Below are 11,152 nucleotides of genomic sequence, written 5' to 3'. Positions count from 1 at the left end.
AGATTTTTTTTTTAACTTCCGACTTTCTTTGGAAGCCCAACTCCCTCCAGTTATGGCTTTGGGGAGCGATGACGGGGGTTAGGGGAGACACGACCCCATTTTCACGGTTCTTTACCGTTTTGAACTGTAAGGAATCGGGAGCCCGTGTCCGCAGAAGGGAAGAAGCGCGGCCAGGCCCGCAGGGCAGACCCGCGGAGACCTAGGGGACCGGAGGCGCTCGCGCTAGGGAGCTTTAGTAAGAGGAGTGGGTGAGGGAAGAAAGCCTGCTTTGAATTTCGAAAGTGTCAGCACTGGACATACATTCTAAGGGAAAATAAGGCTTCCAGATTGGAGGCGAACTTGTTGAAGGTAGGGAGAAAGAGGGAAAGGGACAGCAGGAAGCTTAAAGGGGGGCAAGAAGCATGAATGGGAAGCATGGGAAAGCCGTAAAAGGCCCCACCCGCCCGCGGGATCTAGAAGTGGGGTCTAGATACCTCTGGCGGCAGGGGGTTGGGAGGATCGACTATAGGCGTCACGTGGGCACATGCGTGCCTCCCCGGTCTCTGCTCCAGCCCCCAGCCAGTCATGTGCAAAGAGGAAGGGTGCTTGTGTCTCCTCTGCGTCCCGGAAACCAGTAACATCTTCCCAGGACCCAGGGCTTTCCTGGGACAGTCCATAGGGTGCATTAGGGCAACAGGTTGGGCGTCTGTTGTTGAGAGCATGGCCCCGGTCGAATCCTAAAAGCTTACTGGAGAGAGTGACTCTGCCACTTGGTGGCGGAGAGCTAGAGCGACAGGGCTGGGGACAGGCAGGATTGCTTTGGCGAAGATGGTTCTTCCCTAACGGACCCCCCTCTTCTTTCCTTTTGCCAGATTGGCAAATGGTGTTCTCAGCTGCTCCACTCTTGGCTTCATCGCACCCTAGAGGATGCCCCGCCGAGGCGCAGACCCGTTGGCAGGCGGGTTGTTGTCTAAATGGAAAGAATTCCAGGTTTGTGGAGGTAGAGACAGTGTGCTGACAGTATCTAGGGGGAAAGCGTGCCTATCGTGGTATCTATCACCCACTCTGCAACGTGATATCCACGACCCGGTACCTCTCTCCCCTCCACCGGGGCTCACAAACACTTTTGGGCCTCCCAGCTTCTGCTTCCTCCTCCTTCCGCCCCACCTAAGAAGTTCCTTTGACTCTGACCATTCCTTTAGGGACTGGCCACCCCCAAACTGGACACTGAGTCACCTCTTCCTACCCAACCGGCTGGAGCGACCCAAGCTTATTGACTTCATGGTTCAGCCAGGGACAAAACTTTGTTTTCTTTCTCCCCAAATATGTATTTATTCTAAAAGTCAGTCTCCATATTCTTTTTGGATAAATATTGTGAAGGGAAAACTCGACCTGTCAAAACAAATGGACCCTGTCCCTTTTCTACCTCGGCTTTATGGGGTTTCATTTCACCCTAGCTGAAATGTATTCGTGGCAGATTCTCTTGGCAAGGATTCTGATGCCCTGGCTATTGGGATGTGGATGAAATGTGGGGGACATTGGGGAGGCACTCTAAGGAGGACACTGCAGTTTACTGGGTCCTGGTAGGCACAGCTTAATTTCCTTTGGAGAGCCACCCCCTGTGGTTTCTGTTTTTTATTTTTCACCTCAAAGGTAAAATTTCCTCTTGAAAATGTTTAAGAGAATTGGGACCCATGGGATCCTTTAGTCTGTGTGTCACCGATGAACACTCTTCTACACCTGGATTAGATCTCAACAATCAAGCCTGGCCACAACATTCTAATTCCAATATACTAGACATTCTGACTAAAGGGTGGTGGTGGTGGTGGTGGTGGTGAAGCAAAGACCCTATTTTTGAGAATGGGGGTGTCCTATAAATCTAAACGTTGGGAGAAGGAAAGCACTTTGAAGACTTACTAGTTTGATAGCTCTTTATTTTATATACTGTTCATTTCTGATTGTGCCCATCAAACCTCCTATTGAACGATTTGTTCAGAAGTGAGAAGAAAATGCTTCAAACACGTCTGTGCCTATGGTAATGGCCCGTTCCACAGGACAGTGACATTTATAGTGTTAATTCCAACCCTGTCGGAAGACAGTGGGCTGGCTTTGTAGGCAGCAGGGGCAGGTTACGTTTCAGGCGATCTTTCTTGCCCACCCCTTTCCAACTCAGTTTCACACACCTCTGATGTGCGGTTTGTGTGTTTGCAAAAGGGGATGCTATTCATTCCCTCCCTCCTCCTTCTTCTTCCCTCCTCCCCCCTCCCCGCACCCCGTTGCAACCCGGAAGAGCTCTGCTGTCTACTCTGAGGCAAGAGAGGCAGAGAGGAGGGGGCTCTTAGCAAGGATTCACAGCAGACAGGTTTTACCTCTGGCTGAGATGCAGTGAAGCGGCCACGGCACTGGGGCTGTTGTGGGAGCTTCGGCAGCAGCGGTGAAGACTGCCGGTCATTTCTACCTTCAGATCTCCAGCAAGGCGGGTGGAAAAAAAAATAAAAAACAGCTGGCCTTCAGGAGAGAGCTGCCCTGGTCAGTGAGTACGTAGCTATCCCCTTTTCTTCTGTTTTCCTTCTCCCTGCTCCACGTGGAGAAAATTAAAGAGAAGGTGTCCCCCATGGGGACAGCTGCCTCTGGGAGAAAGTGAACTGGACCCCAGCCCTTTATTGTTCTTTCTGGACACTGGAAACCTTTGGCTTCCTGCAGTGACCTTGGGTGACTGTGGTATGGGAGTGTGTTGGATGTCCTTGTTTGGAGGAAGGGGCTGGTAGAACTTGGGGTGCAAAGACAAACTGAATGGGGGTGGGTGGGAATAAGGGCTGGCGGGATGCTTGGGCAGGGCTCCGGGTAGATGCTTTTCACTGCACGGAGAACGTAGAGGAAATAGCCCGTCTACCCAGGAGCCTTCTCTAAAGGTGGCTGCCGTGCCCAAGTGTCAACTCCATCTTCGCTTTTCCCGTTAGCAAGGGTATGTTTAGTTTCATTGTCTGCACATCGTCTAAGAAACATGTGCACGGCCGGACCAAGTCGGAGCCCAGATGCGTCAACATCTGGCATCCCCTCAGGGTAGCTGGTGGTCGGTAGGCACCCTTGTTAACAGAAGCACTGTGCGGTGGGAGAGAAAACCAGTTTCCCAGAGAGTGTGACCAGGGTTCCGTGGAGCGAGAAGACAGAGGGGATAAAATTGAAATATTTTTCCTAGGACATCAGACCAGCAGACCTCCAATATGCCATTCAGAAATAGATCATATAGACACACAGGCAGTCAGGCAGGCAGGCAGGTAGACAGACAGACACACAGGATAATGTTAAAATGCAAGGAAAGTCTGAGATATGAGCAGAGTAGCTGCTATTAAAAAATAAAAAAGAAAAGGTCTTTCTGTAATAGAGCAGGGTGACAAACTGACAGGTGTGGGTCCATCCAGAGTAGGAATGAAGTAACTGTGCTGGCTGGATTCCTCTTGGTATAGGTGCATTTCCATATTTCTTGACCCTCTCCTCCCCTTATAGACTACACCAGGACCCTGAAATCACAGTTGGAGAGACCCAGAACTCTAAAGGGAAAATAACGGGTGGCCTTTCTGCGTCCCTTCACTCTATGGTGGGGGTAGCGAGCTGTTCCCCCCAGCAGCAGGTTGATGGCCAAGGAACCCCAGAAACCCAGGTGGAAGGAGTCCAGGTATTTCTAAACAAGTTGCTTGGCTGCCCACATTGCTGTTTGTGGGGAAGAGGGCTTCCTGGGAAACGAGAATGTAAAAAACGTTCTCTATCAACGTTAGATGTAATTTCTGTCCTGCTAGACAGAGCATTAGGATTTAGAAGAAGGCCCAGCAGCTTCAAGGCTCAAGCTCGCTGAGGCCTAAGGTTTCTGGCTTGAGGACACAGGGCTTAGAGAATGCCATGCATGGTGGTGGTCTACATCACCCTCTACCTAAACTGTCCTCGTTAGCGGGCCCCAGATTCTCCAGTCCCCTTCTGTCACAATCCAAAGCCCAGACACACGGCAGGCTAGCTCCATTTTTCTTTATCTCCTATTTTGAGTCTGCCTTCTTGCAGAAAACATGCGGGTTCAGGTATAGACATAGTGAAGGAGTGAAGGGATCAGTGCAAGCATTAGGGCGATAGCCGTGTTTGCTATTTGCCCAAAACCACACAGCAGGGCCCAGGGAAGTTGCAGATCTATGGGAGTCCTACGGCTTCCACCTCCTTCAGCAATACGTGTGCCCTGCAGTGAAGACTTTGATAAAGAAAGAAGGATTCCAACACTGAGTGGGACTGAAGGGGGAAGCCTTCCGTTCTCTAGCCCTGGGCTATTTAAACTCTCTTTAGGCTACCTCCCCCCCAGGGTTATTTTATTCTTGATGTCCAAGCTATTTCACACTTGAGTATGTGCTCCTTTCCAGGTATGCCTTTGTGTACCAATCCAATAGTTCTGTTCACCCCTTCCCACTAGCGGTTGGAATAATCCGGGAGGTTTATTAACTGTGGGGGAAGAGAGCACCCTTTGCTTCCTTCTGGTTCCAACGGGGCTAGGGTGATGTTGAGGAAGTGCCTAGGCAACTTGGATGGCTTGGAAGGGTTGCCAGGCGCTCTCTTGGAAGTCCTGGCTTGTCCGGAGGAGAGGGTCTGCAAGGAGCTGGTGATGGGTAAGCACCTGAGTCTGGTGGTGGTTTTATTTTATGTAACAAATTGCCGGAGCTCACTTTGCTGACGTGGTAGGCTGTGGAGGGTGCCCTGCTGGATCTGGACCCGTGAGTAGAGAGTCTCAGGCAGGCAGATGGTAACTCAGGGCAAAGAGCCCGTGATGCTCGGGAAGTCTTGGTTTTGCCAGTCTGAGCCAGACACACTCAGGATCTTTTCTATGGGGTCACCATCGTGTTCAATGACACCAATGATTCTTGCTTTCTTTCTTTCTTTTTTTTTTTTTAAAGCCCGCCTCTGCTCGTCCCAGTATCTGAAGCTTATCGCCTCCTGCTTTCCTATCTTTGCTGTGAAGCTCCCACATCCCTCTCCTCACCTCAGCCCTCATCCACGGTGGACTGTCCCTCAACAATCGGCATTCCAATTCCTTAGGCTAATCTAGAGATGCAAAAGCCCCACATCTGCAAGATAAAGCCCACTTTCTCCTTTTAAAACCACCCAAGCTCCAGAGGAGAGTGGGTTGAAGTAGGCGCTGGGGACTGGGGAGCGCCTCAACTAGCCGGGCGAAGCCAGAGGCCAGGGTTGAACCGAGCAGGTGACCAAGACTGTCCCTCCTCATCCTCACAGTTTTACGTCTTTACGAAGGAGCCTGTGTGTTTAAGCGGTGGAACCCCAACCGCCTGGCTCCGGATTTTCTTGGATGCCGTGCGGTATTCTAGGTGCTTCAAAGCTGGGAGTCTGGGGCTCTCCTGGGAGCAGGCCAGGTCTAGAGGCAGCGAATATCCTACGGAAAATTTATGTTGCCAAAGGGCAGAGGAGCGGCTGCGGGAGCCTGCACTTCCCAATGGGTCACCTGCATCTCTTGCTCTTTCCTAGGCTCCTCCAGGCATAGCTAGAAAGCGCACACCTTCTTCTTTCTGGATTAGTTCTTTCTCTTCCCACCCAAGGCTTGGGTTCCTCCGTCACCATCTCCGTCGCGTGTGCTTTGTTCTATACGAAAACAGAAATCCCCGGTCTTCTCCCTGTCCGCCTGCCCCTTTCCGCTTCACCCTTATCTACCCATTTTATTTTTTTAATCTCGCTATAATCAGGGGTTTTCTCAAGCGGGGGGGGCGGGTAGTAGCGGCTGAGGGAGGGCTAGAAATCCTCGTAGATGAAGGTGAGGGCTGGGGCTGGGCTGGGGGCGGAGTGCGAAGAAGGTAATTGCTCAGCGCCTTTCTTCCCGGGTAGAGTCTCTGCGTGGCTACCCTGCTCCTCCTGGCTCGGGCAGTTTTTCTCCGGTGTTTTAAACTGTGATAGATGAATAAGCAAAAAAAAAAAAAAAATCAAAACATATAACCCAAACAGTGGCTCATTTTGCTTGGAAAGTGGACCCCAGACCCGGGGCGGGTGGGCGTGGGAGCCGGGAGATCTGCCGGTGCATAGTCTTTTCATTCAAATTCCCATGAGTTCCCCCCACCCCCCACCCCGGCTTTCACTGCGAGCTTCTTCTCGTCGCCAGTGACTTTTAGCGTCCTTCTTTCTCTACATCACTAAAGTTCTCTCTCTACTGTTTGAATTGGTGAGGTGTCTCCGTTGAGGAGGACTAAGCCTCAGCCCTCACGGCCCACTGCCTGCTTCATTTTCCACCGCGTTTTTGATTTTGCTCTCTTTTCTGCATTTCAGCTCATGCGGGGGGTTGAGGGTGGGGAGAAAAGGGGACGTGGTGAAAGCTATGGTGATAACGTAATATGTGTTTAACCTGTGAGGTCCGGGTCGCTGTGGCAAAGCGGTCTCCCCAGCCGTTTTCGTGTGCTCAAGCCAGGCTGGCTGGTGGCGCCTTGGGACTGTGTCCCCGGCATAACCCTCCTGCTTCGCAGCCGGGAACTGTTTATACAGCTTTACCTGTGCTATTCTCGTATCCAGTAAAAGTCATCGCCCGGCCCGGGTAACCTAATCCGGAGGCTGAAACAGAGGCGGGGGTACTGGGGCTGGCTCCAGAGGAGAAGGTGGTGTGTTGTGAGACTTAAGCAGGGTCTCGTCTTTGCTCCTCCCCCGATTGGGAAGGTAATTCGGATTTGGTTCGAGGAACCGAGGCGGGGGAAGGAAGATTGAGACTTGGATCCACGTCCCATCCTTCCCGGCTTTTCTCCTCTCAAACAGGCACTGTGGATTGACGCGGCGGCCGCAGCTCCAACCCACGCTCCAAGAAAGAACGGTGGTCCGGGGGATGACCAAGGACAAGTCTCCTACCGTGCCCTGATGGGGGGGAGAGGGAGGCAGATCTAGCTCCCCCTCCCGCCTTTCTTTTACAACTTCCATGCCTAAGACAAAATGATCAAGGAACCCAACCCGCACCTTCACATCCAGACCCTACCGGTTATCCCCGGCCTGCATATCCGCAGAGCCCGGGTGGGGAATTGCAGCGTGCACAAAATCGAATTAAACGCAGCTCGGTGGTTATTGTCTCTCGCTAATTGCTTCAACAATGGCCACTGCTAAAACGGATACACCCAATTAAAGGCCCCGCGCGGTCTCCCTGGGTTCTCGCCACCGCCCCGTTTCTCTAGTCCGAGGCGATGCAGACCTCCGGGCTGCGAACCGGTGGGAAGGGGGTACCGGCGCCGGCCCGGATACCTCTGGCCCCCACTTCCTTTCCAGACCCACAGCGACCATGGTCTTTTCACTTCGTTTTTATTAATCGATCGCATGGGAAGGAAGATTGATCGAGCTGGAATGGGAAGGGACTTTACCCCTAGTCCTTGGGTCGTCGGGGTCCCGGGCTGTGTATTTAGTTTCTGGCCTTCGGTGCTGCTTTGCTTTCTCCCCGACCTCCCAGCCCTTCAGGTTCCGGGCTTCACTTCAGTCGGTAACCGCGCCATCAGATCCGCCCAGGCCGGCGCCGTGGCTCCGGGAGGAGGAACAAGGCAGCACGGCCCCGCTCCGCTTCGGTCTCCAGCCTGCAAATATTTGCGGCCTCTAGGAGAATCCTACTATTCCGCTTGCGCTCCGCATGCAAAGTCCTTAAGTAAACACGCTCAAATGACAGCCCTAGGCATTCCGAGGCACGCTTTCTACCCCTGTCTAGGATTAGTAACTATAGTCCTTCGACCCCGAGGTTCGGCTTTGCTGGTCACTCTCTGGAGGGCAACGCTCTACACCCCCCACCCCGGACCCCCCCAAGGTAGCATCTTTTCACTTCTCGGCCCCGCGGAGCTCGCCTGGCCTCTCCCGGAGTCAGGCTCGGGTTGGTGACGCTGGGTGGATTACTACCTTCTGGGCTCCTGGCCCCAGTGGTGAGGCTCAGTCACCCGCTCAGCCTTTTTTTTTTTTTTTCTTTCTTTCAATCAGGGCTCCCAAATTCTGAAGGGGACCGTCTCTGTGTGCTTCTAGAGGGATGGGGGTCTCAACGCCCCAGTGAAGGCGAGTGGGAGGGACCTGAAGATGAAGACGAGCAAGTGTGTGTTTGTGTGTGTGTGGGGTGAGGGGTGTCCCAGCTTACTCCAAGCATAGAGAAAGTCAGATCCATTTCTTAACCTTTCCCCAAGAGGGCACACACAACCTGCTCAACTTGACGCCTGCAATAGCAGCCTCAAGGCCTGGGGGTTTCAGATAGGCCAAATTGGCTCGGGCTACCCAAGTACACAACCCCAGATACCGGTTCTAGCTGAGCTTTGCCTGCTCTGCTCGGGGATGCCTGAGTCTCCAGGGACCCAGAGCGTTCGCCAGCCCCTTACCCTATTGAGGGAGGCCTCACGAACTACAGGAGTCAAAGACTTCAGGCAGCAGCAGCTACAGCATCCTCCTTGATGGCTTTCTCTTGCCTTTCCCCCAGCTCCGCCAGATGCTCCGGGGGAGGAAGGGGAATGCGATACACCGAGCCAGGCTCCGTGTGCCCGGCGGTGGTGTGGTGGTGACACCCCAGGTCTTTAGAAGGGCGTTTAGGCGTCCCCCAACGAGGCCTGGATCAGCTTTGTAGCTCTGGAACTGGAGGATTGGTACCACCTTTCCCTCTGGCCTCAAGCCCCCTCCCCTCCCCCGCCACCCGCCAGGGGAGGAGGGAGCCGGGCCTGCATTTGCGAGCCAGGCGGGTCAGACCGGCGCCTGTCCTGGCCCAGACCCCCGGAGTCCGGTTCTCCGCCTCAGGCCACGCTCCGCAGCCTCTCCGGACTGGATCCCTTCCCCCTTCTTCTCGGTGGGTCTCGGAGCCGACCTCGGCCCTCCCTCCCCGCTATCCCCCTCCTCTCTTTTTCCCTCCCCCCCTACCCTGCTCTGTGTTTCTGACTCCGGGGCCGGCCCGTGACGTCAAACCCAGTGTGGCGTCGGCGAGACTGGCCGGCGCGGGCCATCAAAAGAGCAACGTCCTCTTTCCCAATTACCCACTGTCAGTCCGGGAGCAGGGGCGGACCGGCTGGGAATTACACGTTAAATACCCCCTACAGGCTGGCTCCATTGCCCGGGGCATCTAGCCTCAGGCCCCCTACCCCTCTCTGCCAGACCCAAACTACCTCAGACCAGGAGGGGCCTACTAGATTTTTTATTTTTCCAAGGGAGGGGAGTGTTCTTTGCATCCGGCATAGCTCCTCTGGTGATTGAATTAAGACGAATAATCCTCTCTATTCCCACTACTAAATTTATTAGAGAGGCGCCCCTACTAGTGAAGACTCCCTTTTCAGAAGTATTTTCTTTTCCAGTCTTTAAAACTACATTATAAGCCTCATAGACTAACACGTTCAAGTCTCGGCGTCAGTAAGCTCGCTTTCTTGTCTCCAGAAGGATTTCTTTTGCCTCTTCCCTTCCTCTAGATCTCGGTGCCCGGGACCAAAGAGATATGCTTATTTGGGGTTTTTCTCGAAGCTGTGAACTAGGGTCAGGCTGACTGGTATACTATACAACTCATGAGTGATACAGGAATAGTATTTTTTTTCTCCTTTTAAACTCTCATTCTTAATCTTAATTCCGGGCCTTTTAGCAAAAAATGTGTGTGCGGTCTTCTCTGCCTGTTTATGGAATGGTTTCCGGTGAATGTTAGACAGCAACTAAATAATTAAAAGGTTTTGAGAGCGCGCGGTGAGCTGGATGAGATGCTGGCAGCTTGATTGGCCCAGGAGAGATGAGTTGGTCAAAGAGTGAAAGTAAAAGAATCGATATTCTAAGACTAGGTCGTCCTCGTAAACGTGAGACCAAGGGGTGCAGGATGAACTCGGGAGGGAGACTTATATAAAAAGAGGTATCTTCATAGTTTGTATTTAGAAATTCAGCCTTGATTTCAGACAAAGATCAGATGTAAAAGATGAGATATCAGGAGAAGTTCCAAACGCAAGCCCGCAGGGCACATTTCCAAGTAAATTTTGTCTTCTTCGAGGGTTGTACTGTAAAAAGAACGCACCTCCCCCTTCACCACTTTCCACTGGCTTCAAGGTAGACACTGATGCCTTTTCTCCACAGCAGAATAGGAGTTATTTGGAACTTTTAAGAAAGGGCTTGTCGGGAATCGAAGTTTTGAATCGGTGGGAGATATTTTGGGGTAAAGAAACGAAGAGGGAATGATGCCTTCAAGTCCAGTAACCCTCCAAAGTGACGCTCTCTGCCCTGAAGGGTGCAATGGGAACACCTTCTCTTATACTGCCCTGGGGTGCACCCGAAGTCTCTTTCGGACCTTGGTCATCCGGGCTGTGTTTTCTGGACCCAGGCTGCAGAAACCTCAACGCCACTAGGGGATGCAGTGACTCAAAGGACGGAACAGGGCCGCAGAGGTTGGAGCCCGTGGGGCGGGGCGACCGCGGCCCGGTCGTGGTATCTCCCGATGATTGGTCCTTACAATGGTCCCGCCTTCGTCCGCCCCGCCCCCTCCACTGGGCGTCTTCCAGTCTCTCTCCTGTGTCAGCTTGCTGCCCACCTACCAGACTCGGGCCCAGAGACCCACTATGTCCAGGGAAGTTGCCGTTGGATTCCACCCCGGAGGTCAGGGTTGGGGGACTATGGAGGGAACCGGTTTCCTCGGGTGAAAGCAGAATTAAGTAGGACCCCGAGCTGGGCGAAGGAAAAAGTTAGGCCACCCCAGCAAAGATCAAGTTAGTTGTACACGGTACTTCGGGGACCAGTGAGCTCAGGTCTCGCCAACCCAGCTTTCTGTGCATCACGTTATCACTAAGTCCAAAGCACACATTGATTATATCATTAGGTCTGGAAGGACAGCTGCAACAGCGGACGCTGTTCGTGCCGGAGAGGTTTGGGAGAGCAAGCCGAGATCATAACAAATAACGCGGGCGACCGAATCAAAGCCCAGGTCCTTTGAGCGATTCAGCCTCCTCCCTGGAAACTGGTCCGGGAGGCAAATCTTCAGTTACTTCGCCGTGAAACTTTTCTGATCAGTTTTTACAAGCGTACAGCCCCTAAGCGGATATAAACTAAAAAGGTGTTCTACCTTGAATCCTAATTTAAAAGTTTGCTCATTTTTTTTTTAAACTGTCGAAAAGAAAAGTCTGCTCATGGAAATTAGCTTTATGAATGGGGCGGCCGGGTTTCACTCGTACGGAATAATCTACTGAGCCCG

This window comes from Rattus rattus, chromosome 14 (genome assembly GCF_011064425.1).
Source record: "Rattus rattus isolate New Zealand chromosome 14, Rrattus_CSIRO_v1, whole genome shotgun sequence".
Classification (NCBI taxonomy): Eukaryota; Metazoa; Chordata; class Mammalia; order Rodentia; family Muridae; genus Rattus; species Rattus rattus.
The sequence above is the reverse complement of the archived record's forward strand: the minus strand, read 5'-3'. Positions refer to the sequence as shown.